This window comes from Tachypleus tridentatus, chromosome 12, assembly GCF_004210375.1.
Source record: "Tachypleus tridentatus isolate NWPU-2018 chromosome 12, ASM421037v1, whole genome shotgun sequence".
Lineage (NCBI taxonomy): Eukaryota > Metazoa > Arthropoda > Merostomata > Xiphosura > Limulidae > Tachypleus > Tachypleus tridentatus.
In genome coordinates this window covers 8,414,890-8,430,438 of record NC_134836.1, presented here as the reverse complement: position 1 = coordinate 8,430,438, position 15,549 = coordinate 8,414,890, and the positions used below count along the sequence as shown (strand labels likewise).

General features: G+C 33.5%; 1 long non-coding RNA gene across 2 annotated transcripts in view; it reads right to left on the bottom strand.

The window, feature by feature from the left end:
- Positions 1-6,387: 6,387 nt before the first annotated feature.
- The window catches only part of LOC143233985 (uncharacterized), a 33,314-nt gene continuing 24,152 nt past the window's right edge, over positions 6,388-15,549 (bottom strand). For both annotated transcript variants that reach the window (XR_013018456.1, XR_013018457.1), the window contains exon 3: positions 6,388-6,844. This is a non-coding gene — a long non-coding RNA (uncharacterized LOC143233985). The remainder of the gene's footprint in view (positions 6,845-15,549) is intronic.

Sequence of the window (15,549 nt, the reverse complement as noted above, 5' to 3'; positions counted from 1 at the left end):
TAACGTTTTAATTGACTTTGAAAAAAGAATAAGGTTTCTTTCAAGGACATATATCTTTATCCTGTGTGTTAGACTGTATTGGACAATTTCATTAATAACAGATTGTGAATTTGTAACTGCTATCGAAGGAGTTGAAGAGCTATTCCAGATTGTTACATCTTCTGCAAATTGTGATGTCAAGCTGAAGTCTGGGTCGTTTAAAGGCATGTCGCTTACATACATGATGAAAAGCTAGCTACCCTCCCTGTGGAATACCTGCTTCGGGAGGAAAATACTCCAGGTAAATGCTTTAAACATTTACTCTTCAGTCAACGAATAATACCTGTTGGTGATTCTAATTGTTTTAATTTCAATTATAAGCTAATTATAACCTAGAAAGCAAGCAACAGTAAACTTAAAATAATTGAAACTATCTATTACAGTTTTAGTAACCTAACTAAATGATCAGTCGTTTACCGAAATTTCTGAAACTATGTTAACTTTCAAGCAATTTTGATGCAATCATACTGCTAAACAATGAGTTAAACTAATCTGTCTATAACTGTCTGACTTATTACTTATTCGCTAGTTTTCCTTCCTTTAAATACATAAGAATATTGGCTTGATTCCAAGAGGCTGAGATGTATCCAGAGTTTAAGAATATATTGTTATAATTGGTTAAATGGATGAAGAATTTCTAAATGCTCTTTTTAAGGAGAATGTCTGGTATACTGTCTTCCCTTGGAAATTTTTGGTTTATTTTATAGATGTCGTTATTTCTATTTTTATTATTGTCTCTGTTATTTCACTTGCATAATCATATTTGTTTAAGTTTTTGTGAACTTGATACTGTTACTGGGAAAGTTTGTGTGTATATGTGTTTATTTTATTTAATATACTTGTTTACTGTATTAAAATAGTGTGTGTTCGTGTCTTGTTCGTTGAGTATTTTAAATGTTTTTTTTTAATTTTCTTTAAAACTATTAGATTTTTTGTTGTTGTTCACTTGTATATGGCGCCCGGCATGGCCAAGCGTGTTAAGGCGTGCGACTCGTAATCTGAGGGTCGCGGATTCGCATCTCCGTCGCGTCAAACATGCTCGCCTTTCAGCCGTGGGAGCGTTATAATATGACGGTCAGTCCCACTATTCGTTGGTAAAAGAGTAGCCCAAGAGTTGGCGGTGGGTGGTGATGACTAGCTGCCTACCCTCTAGTCTTACACTACTAAATTAGGGACGGCTAGCACAGATAGCCCTCGAGTAGCTTTGTGCGAAATTCAGAAACAAACACTTGTATATGCAGTTTTATATATTTAAAAACGATTGGCATGGGTAGAGGAGCGAACAACGTTTCGACCTTCTTCGGTCATCGTCAGGTTAACAAAGAAAATCACGGATTATATGCAGTCTTGTTTTCAGGTCGGATATGACGTGTTGATGTTTTGGTTGTTTGTAAATAATTTTAGGCGTTACCAGAAATTTTTCAGTTCTGTATGATCGTTTAGTTTTGAGCAGAAACTATCCTATGAATCTTGTTTCAGTTGTTGTATTTCATTTATTATCTGGGTTCGTAGAATTTTCATTTGAGTTTTGATGTGCGTATCTCTTGTATTCATAAACTGTTTACTTAGTTGACAGTTATTTATAAGTTATACATCAGATTCTCATCTGTTTTGATTTTTATGCTGTATTGCTGTTCATCACCTGCGGTAAGTTTGTTTTTTTTCGTATAGCAAAGCCACAAAGGGCTATCTGCTCAGCCCACCGAGGGGAATCGAACCCCTAATTTTAGCGTTGGTAAATCCGGAGACATACTGCTGTACTAGCGGGGGCACTGTGGTAAGGCACTCAGCAATTGTTTGACAGTAATAATGAATATCAGATTATTTTTCTGCTACATTTCTGGTAATAATATATCTAGAAAGTCTTTATATTGTTCCCAGTTTTCTTTATTTAAACTAAAAGTTTGTTTTCTTATTGGTTTTATTATGATGAGATTCGAAATCGAAGACACGTGTCATTGGTGAAATATCACAAAGTCTAAACTAACGTTAAAATTTAAACGCTTATTACTGACATTTAAAGAAGTAATGCAAGTATTCGATATATCACTTGTATTGTAAGACAAGATCATGTGTGTAGATGTGAGATCGTTTAACAATCCACAGTCACTATTATCCAAACATTCTCATAGTTTTCTGCCATTTGTTTGGAAATTTTGATGTTTAATATTAAGGTCACCTATGATAATTAAATTTGCATTATACAGATTAAATTTATTTAATATATTAATGTCTATTCTTCTTGATGGAGAACAATACATTCCAGCTGTTACTATGCTATTATTGTTTGAGCTGTGAATATGTTACCATATATTATTTAATTGTTTGTACTTCTACCTTCGTAACAGATAGGGTTGTCTTATATATTAGCGCAATGCCTTTGTTTGGGTTATTTCCATCTGATCGGTCAGTTTTTAATCGATGAGTAACCCAAAGTGTAAACTATTATGTTTATTTGACATAGTTTCTGAAATAACCAAAACATCAGTATTTGTATGTGTTATTATGTCCTTGATCTCGTTCCTTTTGGAATCAAGACTGCTTTGGGTACTGATGTGTTGAACTGTGAATGTTTATGTGAAAAACAAGTCCATGAAGTGTTGTAAAATGTATGCTATGATAGGAGTAAAGTTGTTTGTTTCTGGCTATTGTTACGAGTGTGGTAATATAGTCTTGACTGTTATGCAAGTTTTCAAATTCTTTAATAAATCGCAGATTTATTTTTTGATGCCTTTTATAATTTCGTTATTTTTATCCTTTGTACAGTTTTTGTTAAGTTTTAAGTTGTTTCAAAGTGTTTTAGACTTTGGTGCTGTATGCTAATTTGGTTCATTTTTTCATTTGTTTCAATATTTTGGTTTATTTGCGATTTCAAATTTTGTGTCTGTTGACTATGTATTTTTTTCTAACTGCCACTTCATGTGTTGAAATTTGTTGTGTATTTGGCCACAAGGAGTTGTGATGCTTTCGTCCACATCCTACAGATGCACAGGCGACAGCCATGTGGTCGGAGCGTTAGCAGTTGAAGCATTGCGTACATACTACAGCTGGTGTTTTGTTTTCCTCAACCTGAAACTTTGACTCTAACGGTATCAAGCTCTAAACACCCTGGGTAAATTCAGGGTCAACTTTGGTAATAATTGTTTGTTTCCATTTAGGTCCTGAAACAATTGTTATTTATGTAGGTTTGTATAAGTTCGTGATCGTCTTCTATGTTAACGTTGTAACGAATCCTTCTAACTACAAACAATTTTGTGACTGGCTTCATTCGATAGAGATATATAGTTATTTTATCTTGATAAAGATATGTTCTGGCCTCTCCCTGAGTAGACTATTGAAATCTCTGTTGGCTCTGTACCTTTTATCAAAACGCCGGTCTTTGTTAAGCGTTTAATGCCAGTATTACTAGTGTATGATTTATAACGCTTAATTTATTTAGCTAGTTCCTTTTATATATATATGTAAAAACCCAGAACTTATTCTGGTTTCCCGTGTGGTTTAATGTTAGTTTGTTGTGTATCTTTGTGTTTTTGTTATGAGAAGAGACATGTAAAGCCATTGTTGTTTTCATTATCTGTTTCTGTTTGTTTTGTAATATCCAAGATAGAAATTACATTGTTTCCATTCACTTTCCATTAAGTAATGTTACTGTCACACATTATGTCCTCATCTCTTTTAATTAATTCTGTAAAACTAGACCTTCATACATTATTTTCCTCTTCTTATTAACGTTTCGATGTTCTTTCTTAGCCATAAAAATTAGAGAATCTAACTTAGGTGCTGTTAGTACCACCTATACTAGTCTGTATGTGTGTGCATTTTTCTTGTAGCAAAGCCACATCGGGCTATCTGCTGAGACCACCGAGGAGAATCTAGTCCCTAATTTTAGCGTTGTACTATACCAGACTTACTATACAGTTTAGTAAAAGAGGCCTTCTTGCTAGAACTTGAAGACATGGGGGTAATACTCATCGTCTTCATGTAAAAGAGTCGTAACTCTTTATGCACATAGCCACCAACGTTTGTCTCTGGGTTTGTAGAGCTGTTTCCTGTTGTTCATTGGAACCAAAATTTGTTTTATTGTTGTTTGTCTTTAATCCTTGTCGTAAGACTCTTACCCTTTGAGTTTAACGCTGTTTGTACAATTGTTGAGACCGCCAAGCATTTTTGTGTTTGAAACTAACGGTTTTCTTTAAGTTTTTTACTACAGTGCGTCCTTACTGGAAACAAGACCGGGCTCCAATATCACATCGGTTATCAATTCTTGAGAAGAAGAAAAAAATACATGGCAAACTGTTGATTGGTTTGTTTTTCGATCCAATAGGCTATTTACTCGCCTTAGCAAATATCAACTATACGATACTTGTAAACTATGTAATTAGGGCAATGTTGGGTTTGAAACGTGAGATAGAAAATAAACGTTACTGAGACGTATGTCAAATCAGCTTCAAATTTTGTTTTGTAAAGGGATTTTGAGATAACCATGATTACGATAAAGTTACAGAGAATATTAGATAAAAGATAAATGCATACGAAATGAAAATTATTAATTCATCTGATAGAATTTAATAACAAAACTATCATTCGTACGATTATTGTTAATCACCTGGAGGAATTATTGTAAGATAAAAATTAATTTATTTAAAAAATATTTTAAGCTACATAATGGGGTTGTTTAAACATACATGTGGGTTGTTAAAAATAATACTATTTCATTATATTTATTTTATTATATAGGTAGAAATTGGTATGTGGGAAATTGTACCCGTGAGTGTAATTCCTCAAACTCAGATTACTCTGATCAAAGCTTATGTTACTACAAAGTCTGACGTCTTTGCTCTTGAAGGCTGGACAGTCATTTCAAAATATTCTGTTCCTAGGGTATCAATATTTGCGCATCTGAAAGATCGAAGTAACGTCATAACTGGACAAAAAATGAATGTCTATTACCCAGGGCCCGGCATGGCCTAGCGCGTAAGGCGTGCGACTCGTAATCCGAGGGTCGCGGGTTCGCGCCCGCGTCGCGCTAAACATGCTCGCCCTCCCAGCCGTGGGGGTGTATAATGTGACGGTCAATCCCACTATTCGTTGGTAAAGAGTAGCCCAAGAGTTGGCGGTGGGTGGTGATGACTAGCTGCCTTCCCTCTAGTCTTACACTGCTAAATTAGGGACGGCTAGCACAGATAGCCCTCGAGTAGCTTTGTGCGAAATTTCCAAACAAACAAACAAAAAAACTATTACCCAGGAAATGAAGTGCGGTACGTAAGATTACAAGATGATGGACCAGGTAAGCTTGATGTTAATTGTCATATATTTTAAAAACATGTAATTATAGTTATGTTCTTCGTCGCATTTACCGTTTCTTAACATGTGTAACATTAGATGTTTAGACAAAGGTATGATAAATGGCTCTACGATGATACTAAAATACATTTTTGTTTCAGGGTTTCATACTTGCTCACGTTCACTCTATGAGGCCTGATATTTTCTTTGATTGACTGTGGACTGTAAACATCTAAGTTTATGTTACTTTACTTTTGATTGATAAATAACTTAAACCACCATTAATCTATTATATTTATCCATTAATGGCTTGTATTATTTCTTTTAGGTGTGATTCCTTCGTTTTTCAATCCAAGTAGTCATTAGATCTAGCCAATATTTTAAACATTATTGAGCAGTCTGTTTCTACTGTATCGTTACACAAGATATAAGGGTCGGCTACTGCGTTATTTTCTTTCTGTGTTTTGTTTACGTCCAAAATGTGTCCACGTTTATGCCAGAATTCTCCAGTTTCTACAATTATAGCTTCATACTCATCTCATCACATTCTGTGAGAGATTAACAAAAGTCTTTTTAGGTTTTCAGTGTATATTGAACTCGAGAGCATATGAAGTAAGATTCCGTTTTAAAGTCATATCTATTTCTGTATGATCGTAGTTACGAAACTGGACTTTTTCGCAACTTTCTATTATTGCTTGATAAATTCTTTGTTTACATACGGCATGCAGTTAAAGAACCCTTGTATTGGATGATTCTGCTTTTTTGTTAAATATTTTTCTTTAGTGCGTCTTTCTTACCTTTTGTTTCGATCATACAAAATGTGTATCTATTTTCGTCGCCATTTTGTAGAATATGTCTAAACTCGGTCGGTTTTTCCTGCCGAGCTTTTGTGTCCGACCACTTTCAACGTACCTTATATAGCTGTCTCGTTCTTTTCCTTAAAACCGACCCAAAATTGATTAGTAAAATAAGTAACCTCAAAAGGTACCTTATCTTTATCTCATCATTAGCTTACTTTAACTTGATACAACAAACTCGTGAACAGTGGTGATGTTTTATTTTTCGACTTAATCATATGTTGATATAAGTTTAGTTGGATTTATTTCATTATAAGTACGCTATATAGGCGAGTTTTAATGATTAGTATTGATCATTGACTAGTGGTGATTGTTTGTCGTCCCTTGTATTGGTCACTGACATCTTTCAATCCAATCCAAATCTGTAAGTTTCTTGTCCATGACTAGTTGAATCTTCTTGTTATTGCTATCTCGAGAATGATGGTTAACTCATTGAGTTTTCACATTTTCGCAATCAGCACAGGTTCAAAATGTGAACTTTAATAACAACACAGTTTTATAGTTTTTCCATACAGTCTTATTGAGTTTCGTTGTTTTCCATATAGACTTATTCGGCTTCATTTTTTTCACAAACTTAGTTTAGTAAGGTACTTCCAACATCTCTGTTGAACACCTGAAAAGCCCAGTTTCGTATTTACTTCCATCACTTGACTGTGGTAGTGGACCTAGAATATCAGAAAGTTCCTTTGTGTGGTAGAACAACAAAACACAATTATGATTGTTTACACGTACGTGGGAAGCTTTTTTTTAATTTCATTAAACTATATAAAAATAAAAATACCAGTAGAGAAGTATGGATGAGTTTACCACATGCGTAAGGTAGGGGTGGATATAGATAGTGATATTGATTGCAAAAGTTAAGGAATATTGATTTGTCATCTCTCAAAAATCCATCTCAAACGTTAAGGTTTAGTGTGTATTTTTTTCCCATTTGTTTATAGACATTTAGAGCATACGGGTACTGTCTCCCTGTTGAGTATTAATACATAGCCGTGATATCCATATTTTCAAAGCGTCGCCAGATCTGATGTCTGTTACTATATAAGTCAATCGGTTTGTCTTTTTTGATAAGACCATTCGGTTCAAACTGATTTTTTTTAACTACAGGAGTTTGGTTGATATCACGTGTTGTGCAATAAATTAACCAACTTAAATCCTGCATGGCTATTATATTCACTCAGAAATCTACGAATCTAACTTTTTACGTAAGTGGTCTAATCAGGACACTTGATTGAATTCATAACACAACTTTTACATTTTATAAACTTTCTGCATTAAAAATACAAAATACCACAACCAAGAATGTTGTGCACGTAAAACATGAATTTTCTTTTTCGAATATCAACTATTTCACAAACTGAATTTCTTCAGCAATGCTCTAACCCTCACACAGTAGAAGTCTATGCTATTAACAGTACCGCTCTGATTAGTGTCATTGCATCAGTACCACTTTAAATACAGGATATTTAAAATAATACTAAACAATTCGATAAAGAAATAAATTAACAATGTAAGCTTGTATATGATTTTTTCAATAGGTTACTTAAAGCAAAACGTGATTTTTTAAAATATTATTAATAAATAAACCTATAATGTTATTCTACGACAGAACATTGGACTTTCTTAAAATCTTTTACAAAATATTATAAAAATTGAGTATTATTATATTAAACAGATATTATAAATAATGTAGGATATCACAGTTGTAATGCCAGCTAAGCCAGTGACAAATTTGGCCTTTTAAATGATGCCAAACCCAGTAAAAATTGGTTCATGAAAAAACTTAAAATAGAAAAACAAATTATGAGTAATTTTGCAGACATAAAAAATAGGATAACTAACTTATTTCATTGTTAAGGTACACAACATGAAATTACGGTGTAAATGAAGGTATGGATTAAAAAGTTTGATAAAATAATTGCAACATAAAAATTGGGGAAAAGTCTGACGAAGATTTTATGGATTTGACTTTTATCTTAAATATTTATTACCAACTGATGAACATAAACCAATTAAACGTTTTCAGTGGTTCACTGTGAAGAAATAGTTACTAACAAAATATGAAAAACTTTTGCCTTTCTCTTGTGTTATGATTTGCAAAAATAGAGAATCACATGAATCTGAAGTTTGATTCCTTTTGAATTTTGCTTAAAGCTACACGAGAGCTATCTGCGCTAGTCGTCCCTAATTTAGTAGTAAAAGACTAGACTGAAGGCAACTAGTTATCACCACCCACCACCAGCTCTTGGGCTACTCTTTTACCAACGAATAGATGGGTAAACAAGGGTGTTTGGAACACAATGGAAACATCTTACCTGATAGAATTAATATTATATTGTATATTTTGCGTAGCAACATAGCAGTAAATTTTAATTCATAATTATGTAAACTGTGCTTATTAAACAGAGTTTTTTTAAAACTTAAACCACTTTTGTTAGTTCTTCTGCCCAAGAAAGTCTTGAAAAATTTAATCATATCGATATAAACTTTTGAAAGCACAGAATATATTAACGCAAAACATCATATATTGGAAGAAAATTTTCTACAAAAAGCATAGAAAGTAATAAAATGAACAACAACTTCGGAATAACCTGAACAGGCAAAGAATGACTTTTTTTTTCTTCTGTATACTTTATTTGTTGTTCCTTGTGACTTGCAATATTATTTAATGAATAAACAGAGATAAGGCTTCATCAGAACTCGCGTTTCCAGCATTTTCTTTCGAAATGCATTTTTCGTTTTATCAAGTTGCTTTCTCAGCCTTCTATTCTCTATAACAGACCTGATATTATATTATCAGTGGTTGTCTAAGGCAAAGTCACAACATCAAAAGGGAAAACAAATAAGGAAAATCAGAACATAGGAACAAATAAAACATTGAGTGAGCGTTAAAGTATGTAACTTTTCTGTCAAGTACTGTGTATAAAAATGTAATAAAAATCACAATATATGAAAAACTAACAATATTAATAAAATTAGTAGACTGCAAAAACAAAGACTAAATATTTTATGAGAGTAGTGAACATCGCTGTAAGTAACATTAAGTACTTAGAACCAGTATTACAGGTGTACTGAGTAATATTGAACACTAAAACTGTTTGCATGTATCGATATGCGTAACATTAACACTTTAAATAATTAATAACTAGGCCCAGGATGGCCAGGTGGGTTAAAGCGTTCGACCCGTAACCTGAGGATCGCGGGTTTGAATCCCCGTTACACCAAACATGTTCGCTCTTTTAACTGTGGGCCATTATAATGTTTCAGTCAATCCAACTATACGTTCATAAAAGACCATCCAAGAGTTGGCGATGGGTGGTGATGACTAGCTGTCTTCTCTCTAATCTTACACTGCTAAATTAGGGACGGCTAGCGCAGATAGCCGTCGTGTAGCTTTGCGCAACATTAAAAAAACAAAACAATAATTAATAACTATATCAAACACCGACAAGTATTTTCTTTCTGTTTTGATTACTTAATGTGTGTTAGAAATTGATATTTCTGTTGTTTTTTGTTTGTTTTAGATTATTATTGTAGATATTTATATAATCATTTTACCGTGGGTTTATTTTCAAAATGAGACAGAACACAGAAAAATTTAATTCAATACTTCTTTTTCTTAGCTTATAACTAGATTTTGTTGGTGCTTTGGGTTTTTATTTCTATTTTAACAATATCTGATACTATGTTTTAACAACTAATAGCATAGTGCAACTTTCTGGAGTGAAAATATTTGACTGGATTGATGTTTCTGCAATATTAAAAGTGCATACTATTAAGTATTATTAGGAGCAAACCTAATCCATGTTTAAAAACCTTGTGTTCAAAAATATCTTAGTTCTCTTTTAACTGTTTGTTGAATGTTGGACAAATTTTATAATAATGTAATTAAAATAACAGTATGTGTCAGTGTAGTATATGCTTGTATGCGTGCTGGTTCACGTGGAAAACCAATATTCTTCTTGACTAATAGGACAATAACACTTTTACGTTTATATGACAGCAAAAGTGAATGATTTTAAACGTGCATTGTTCTATATAAGTGCAAAATTACGAGATTTATAAAATTAACTTTAAAGACAAATACATCAGTAACAGAAGTAAACACGCAAAAAAACACATTAAGTTAATTTACACCTTTCTTTGGCTTACAAAAAACGCAAATCATTACACCTCAACAAAAATTACAATAGGCGCTTAAAAATCGACAATTAAGCCTAAAGTCTAAATGCGTTTCGTACACGAAGCACGACATTACTCACTATAAAATTAGCGCAGGTAGCCTAGTTGCTTTGCGCCATAAAACACCAATCCAACCAACTATAAAATCTTGAGAAGTTAGTTTTGACGAAAACTTCTACAACTTCTTTTATTTTAAATAGCTGAAGTAACCGTACCCTCGACAGAAGTTATGTAAATTCATGATTAATGAAAGGTTATCTTAGAACATGAAAAGTTGTTTCCTTTATATATATATATATAGTTAAAATTCCAAGAGCCCTCATAAAAACAGCAAAACGCAAGATGTGAAACCGTAAATGTGAATGCATCTTCTCATGAATCCAACAAACGTTCATGCCAAATTTGGTGAAGATCCGTCAACAGGGGCGAAGTAGTGGCACAAAAAACACCGCAAAAACACTCGTAAGAACCGCAAAATGCAAAATTGAAAATTTTTGTGTATTTCCCCATGGACCTAATGAACCTCCATACAAAATCTGGTAAAGATCCACCTACACCTTAGACATACAACAGACAGTACTATTATATTTATACAGATGGCGCCAGTGAATATTTGCACTCCGAGAATGGAGAAAAAGGAAGGGAAGAGAGGCGAAACGGAAAAATCGTGACCCCTATTGCAAATCTACATGCACACAGGATAAAACGTTCTCGAAGTTGCGGTTGCATATCGTGTAACTAAAAACGTTTTTCCAGTATCACTCAAGCACCCACCGCTAGTACAATGGTAAGTCTATGGACTTACAACGCTAACATCAGGAGTTTGATTACCCTCGGTGGGCTCAGCAGATAGCCCGACGTGGTTTTGCTATAAAATAAACAGACACACATTATTAAAGCAAGAGTTCCATTATAGTATGACGCCCTATGACCAATACTTTGTGCGAATGAAATAATTACAAATTTCAGATGATATTTATACATATAGAGAAACAAGTTTATATGAGAAATGACGACAACAGATTTTTGTACGTTTTGATACTATAATTTTGAAAAGTCGCTATGTTACAGTTTTGTTGTTTATTATTAAGTACACACAAATGGTTATTTCGTGATGATTCTCTTTGTTAACTTGAAGATGACCTAAGGAGGTCGAAAAATTGTTCTCTATTTTATTTTAATAAAAGGGTTATTTGTGCTCTACCCACCACGAGTACCGCAACCCGGTTTCTAGCAATATAAGTCCGCAAACATGTCGTGGGCACTATTCTATAACTGTTATATGTTCTCAAATACTTCATTAGAGCCGCCTAGAGGTCGATAATTAGGCTTAAAGGCATTACGATGGTGAACTCAATGCTCTGCTAATAATTTAAGGGAGAGTAAAAAGAGCTGATATCATTATGGGCGGAAAAAGAAAAAAAAAATTGAAATGTTGGCAAACCAAGATATTTGATTTTACCCTTCTCGAAACCATAATTTTTATAATGTTACTTTACCAAGAATTCGATCCAGAACAAATCCCAAAAACTTACTCTAAGATGGTGATTATCCACAAAAACAAAATGTTTACATAAGTAATGTTACGTGAGAGATATATTTTATTTATAATTATTCTTCTTGGCTTTAAATCCAAATAAAACAACTTCGTATTCTTTTCATTTTGTTACAAGTTACAGATTATACAGTAACAAAAATTATTTTAAAAATAGCTACATTTTGACCACTGGTGCTAGAATAATTGAACCACTGAGCTAAACGTGGTACCTGTTTTTAAAATATTATTTATTACTTTAAAATATGTAACTTGTAATAAAATAATACTTATAATATGTAAATTAATCAAACCCAAATCAAAACTATTAACGCTTCATATTCTGCTTTGAGGGTTTTCTTTCATTCATGCCCAGCTATATAATACAACACAGCATTATATAGAAAATTTATTTACTTAACAAATATATATTATTCCACTTAATAATGCTGCATACCTAAAACGCTTCCACTGGCCTTAGCTCATATAACACTCCAAACACTTCTTATACGGTAGGTTCAAAAATTCAATCCCCTATATATATATATATATATATACACACACATTTATTTGCACTTTTCTTAAACATTATTTCAGTAGTCAGATAGTTTTAATATGTACATTGTACACGAAACATAAGTTTATCTTTCAGGCTCCTTCAACAGCACAGCGGTACGTCTGCGGAATCATACAGCCAAAAACTGGGTTTCGATACCCGTAGTGAGCAGAGCACAGATAGCCATTTGTTTAGCTTTGTGATTAACTACAGACAACAATAATTTCCTTTAGTATTGCAAATAAGTAGTAATACTTTGCTTTGTTTCGTTTTGTTTCATTTTTTTTTATAATTTTACCCATAAGCCTGTTTCTTTGTTGTTAAGCGCATAGCTACACCAAGGGCTATCTATATTGTGCCCACCATGAGCAGCTATCCCAGTTTTTAGAATGATAAGTCTTCAGACTTATCGCTGAGCTCTGGGGGGGTCGCATACTTGAGGATATCTCAAAAGCGTTATTAGTTACTAACTGGAAACCTATATTTATTTTAAAACTTCTAACAGACCTTATTCTATCTGCTTTCAAATGAGAATGACTCAGTGAACAAAAATACAGAAAAGTACCTTAGAGTATAGATGATTGTAGATGCAGATTTAGTATTTTATATCAACAGGGGCTGATCTAAGCGCAAATGATGGTGTTCATTCAGCCTATTTTACCGATTTCCAAGGAAATGGTTCGTACCACGTGAAAGTGACTGTTTTGGTTGAAGACGGAGCTGTTGTAAAATCTTTTCTCAAATATCATATAAAAAACATTCCTGCACGTAAGTATAACGTTTTTTATATTATGTATTTATCTAATTACCTTTACGGAAGTCTAATTAGATACTCCAAAAAAATTATTTTTGGTCATAGATACAGAAATGAATTTACAATGATTTACAGAAAATTATAAGGAAATTACTTCTTATTCTAAAACATGAATTTATATGAGAAAAATATCTGACAAAAATACCGTGTTTAGTTTGATATGCGAAACACACTAACAAGTGAGAATTTTTAAAAAGAAAAAAGTCGCACAGTGTATTTCTCTAGCCTTGGATATCCTTTACTGCGCATGACATAAGGTTTTAGTGTCTTACGTTCAAACCTTTATTAAACTACTTTTTGTTTTACGTTATAACAATTAGTATAGCACAAAATTTAAGCTCATAACGCATATTTTATTATTATATAAGCTTAACACTCCTACGAAAAAAATATTTACATCCACTAAAGTGATTTTGGGACCTATCAGGCCCCATATATTTTTCCAATAGAAACACAGTGATTTAGCAACATTCATTATAAAAAAACTTTAGAATGGCTCTGACAAACATGTTTTTTACAATTTGAGCAAACAATTTTCGACTGTCTATCTTTTGATCTGCCGCACAAATGGCATCGTTCTCATTTTTCCCTCTTTGCAGGCGGTTCACATGAGGTTGTTTTGTCATTATCTTTGCAGTAAATTTCTTTGATTTCAAGCACCAATTGCCGTATAAATTCTCTTCTGGCTCTTGATTTATGTTGACGAAGAAATTCTGGATGTTTTGTCGAGTATAGAACGAAAGCATTGTACGCAGCAAGATCTAGAATGTTATAGAATATGCTGACTGACCAGCGCTTTGATCGCCTCTTTGTTGTATAATATCTCACCAGTTGATTAAGAGTGTCGACACCTGCCTTCGTTGCATTGTAAAGATTGACGATTTCGGGCCTTCCATTCTCTTCTACTTCACCAGACTGATGCTGAGAACTCAGTAGTAGCACATATTTTCCTGGTTTGTCTGAGTGCCTGAAAAGAGTGATGTCGTCATGGTAGAAAAACTTTGGTGATAACTCTCTAGATTTTGCATTTATTTCAGGAGGCAGGAAGGTTCTTAATTTCCGTATGGTTCCAACAAGTCCTGTTCTTTTTGTTCGTAGGTACTTGGCAAGTGTCATTGTTGTGAAGAAATTATCTGCCGTTATTGTCCTTCCTTTTCCAAGAAATGGCTGACTCAGTTCTCTGACTATTCTTTCTCCTTGATTTGTTTCTGTCGTATTTCCAACCTTTCCAGTATAAATTTGAGCGTTGAGGAGGTAACTTGTCTTTGCATCTGTTAGGCACCAAATCTTTATTCCGTATTTGCCTGGCTTTGTCGGAATGTATGTTCTGAAACCAACTCTTCCTTTGAAGTTACATAGTTGTTCATCCACTGTCAGGTATTCGCTTGGGTTGTAACTGTTTTTGCAATTTCCAGACTCCATAGATGGCGGCATCTTTGATTTCTCTATTTCTTTGAGAGTGGATGTCAAATCTGATTTTTGAGCACATTTTTTTGAATTTGTCTTGTGTAATCAGTTTTCGCAAAAATGGCAAACCGAATTCGGTTGAAAACATTTCGTCTATCGATGCATTTTGGATTTGCTTATTCCAAGGAAAAAATTAGCTGCGATCCATTTCCAGAGGTCTTCTTCAAAAATTGGTTCTTTCATGATGGTGTTTGTTGAGTGAATGATCTGTTCCATCATATTATCAGAAATGAAAATTTTGAATATTTCGAATGGTGTAGAGACTCTTGGAGCAGCTTGCCTTGTAATGCCTGGGTTCCCATTGAATATATTGAGAGCTGCGGTTCTCCTGTTGATCCTTGAAGGTGTTGTTGAATAACGAAAATTCTTATCTTTGGACAAAAGTTCGTTCACTGGCATCGTAGTAAGATCTTCTTGATTACTTTCTTCACTTTCAGAAGGGTACGGCGCGATTTGTTCATCATTTTCGGCTTCAGAAGGATCATCATCACAACTTTCAGAGTAGTCTTCGACATTATCATGTTCCCTTTCATCGTCGGATGGTTTTGTCAGAGATATCATTTTTGACACGGTTTGAAGATTTCAGCTCCTATATATATAGGATTTGTGGATTCTTCTAGAATATTCTAAAAGCTTCAAGAATATTCTAGATTATTCTAAATACTTCTGTAAAGTTTCTAGAATGTTCTAAAACAGGCGTGGGCAAACTAGGCAATAATCAGGACCGTCTAAAATTATTGTTGGAGTAGAGTTATTATCCTAAATATCAATCTTTTGAAAAGAAGTTGTAAAATTAATATATTTTTACTATAATTTG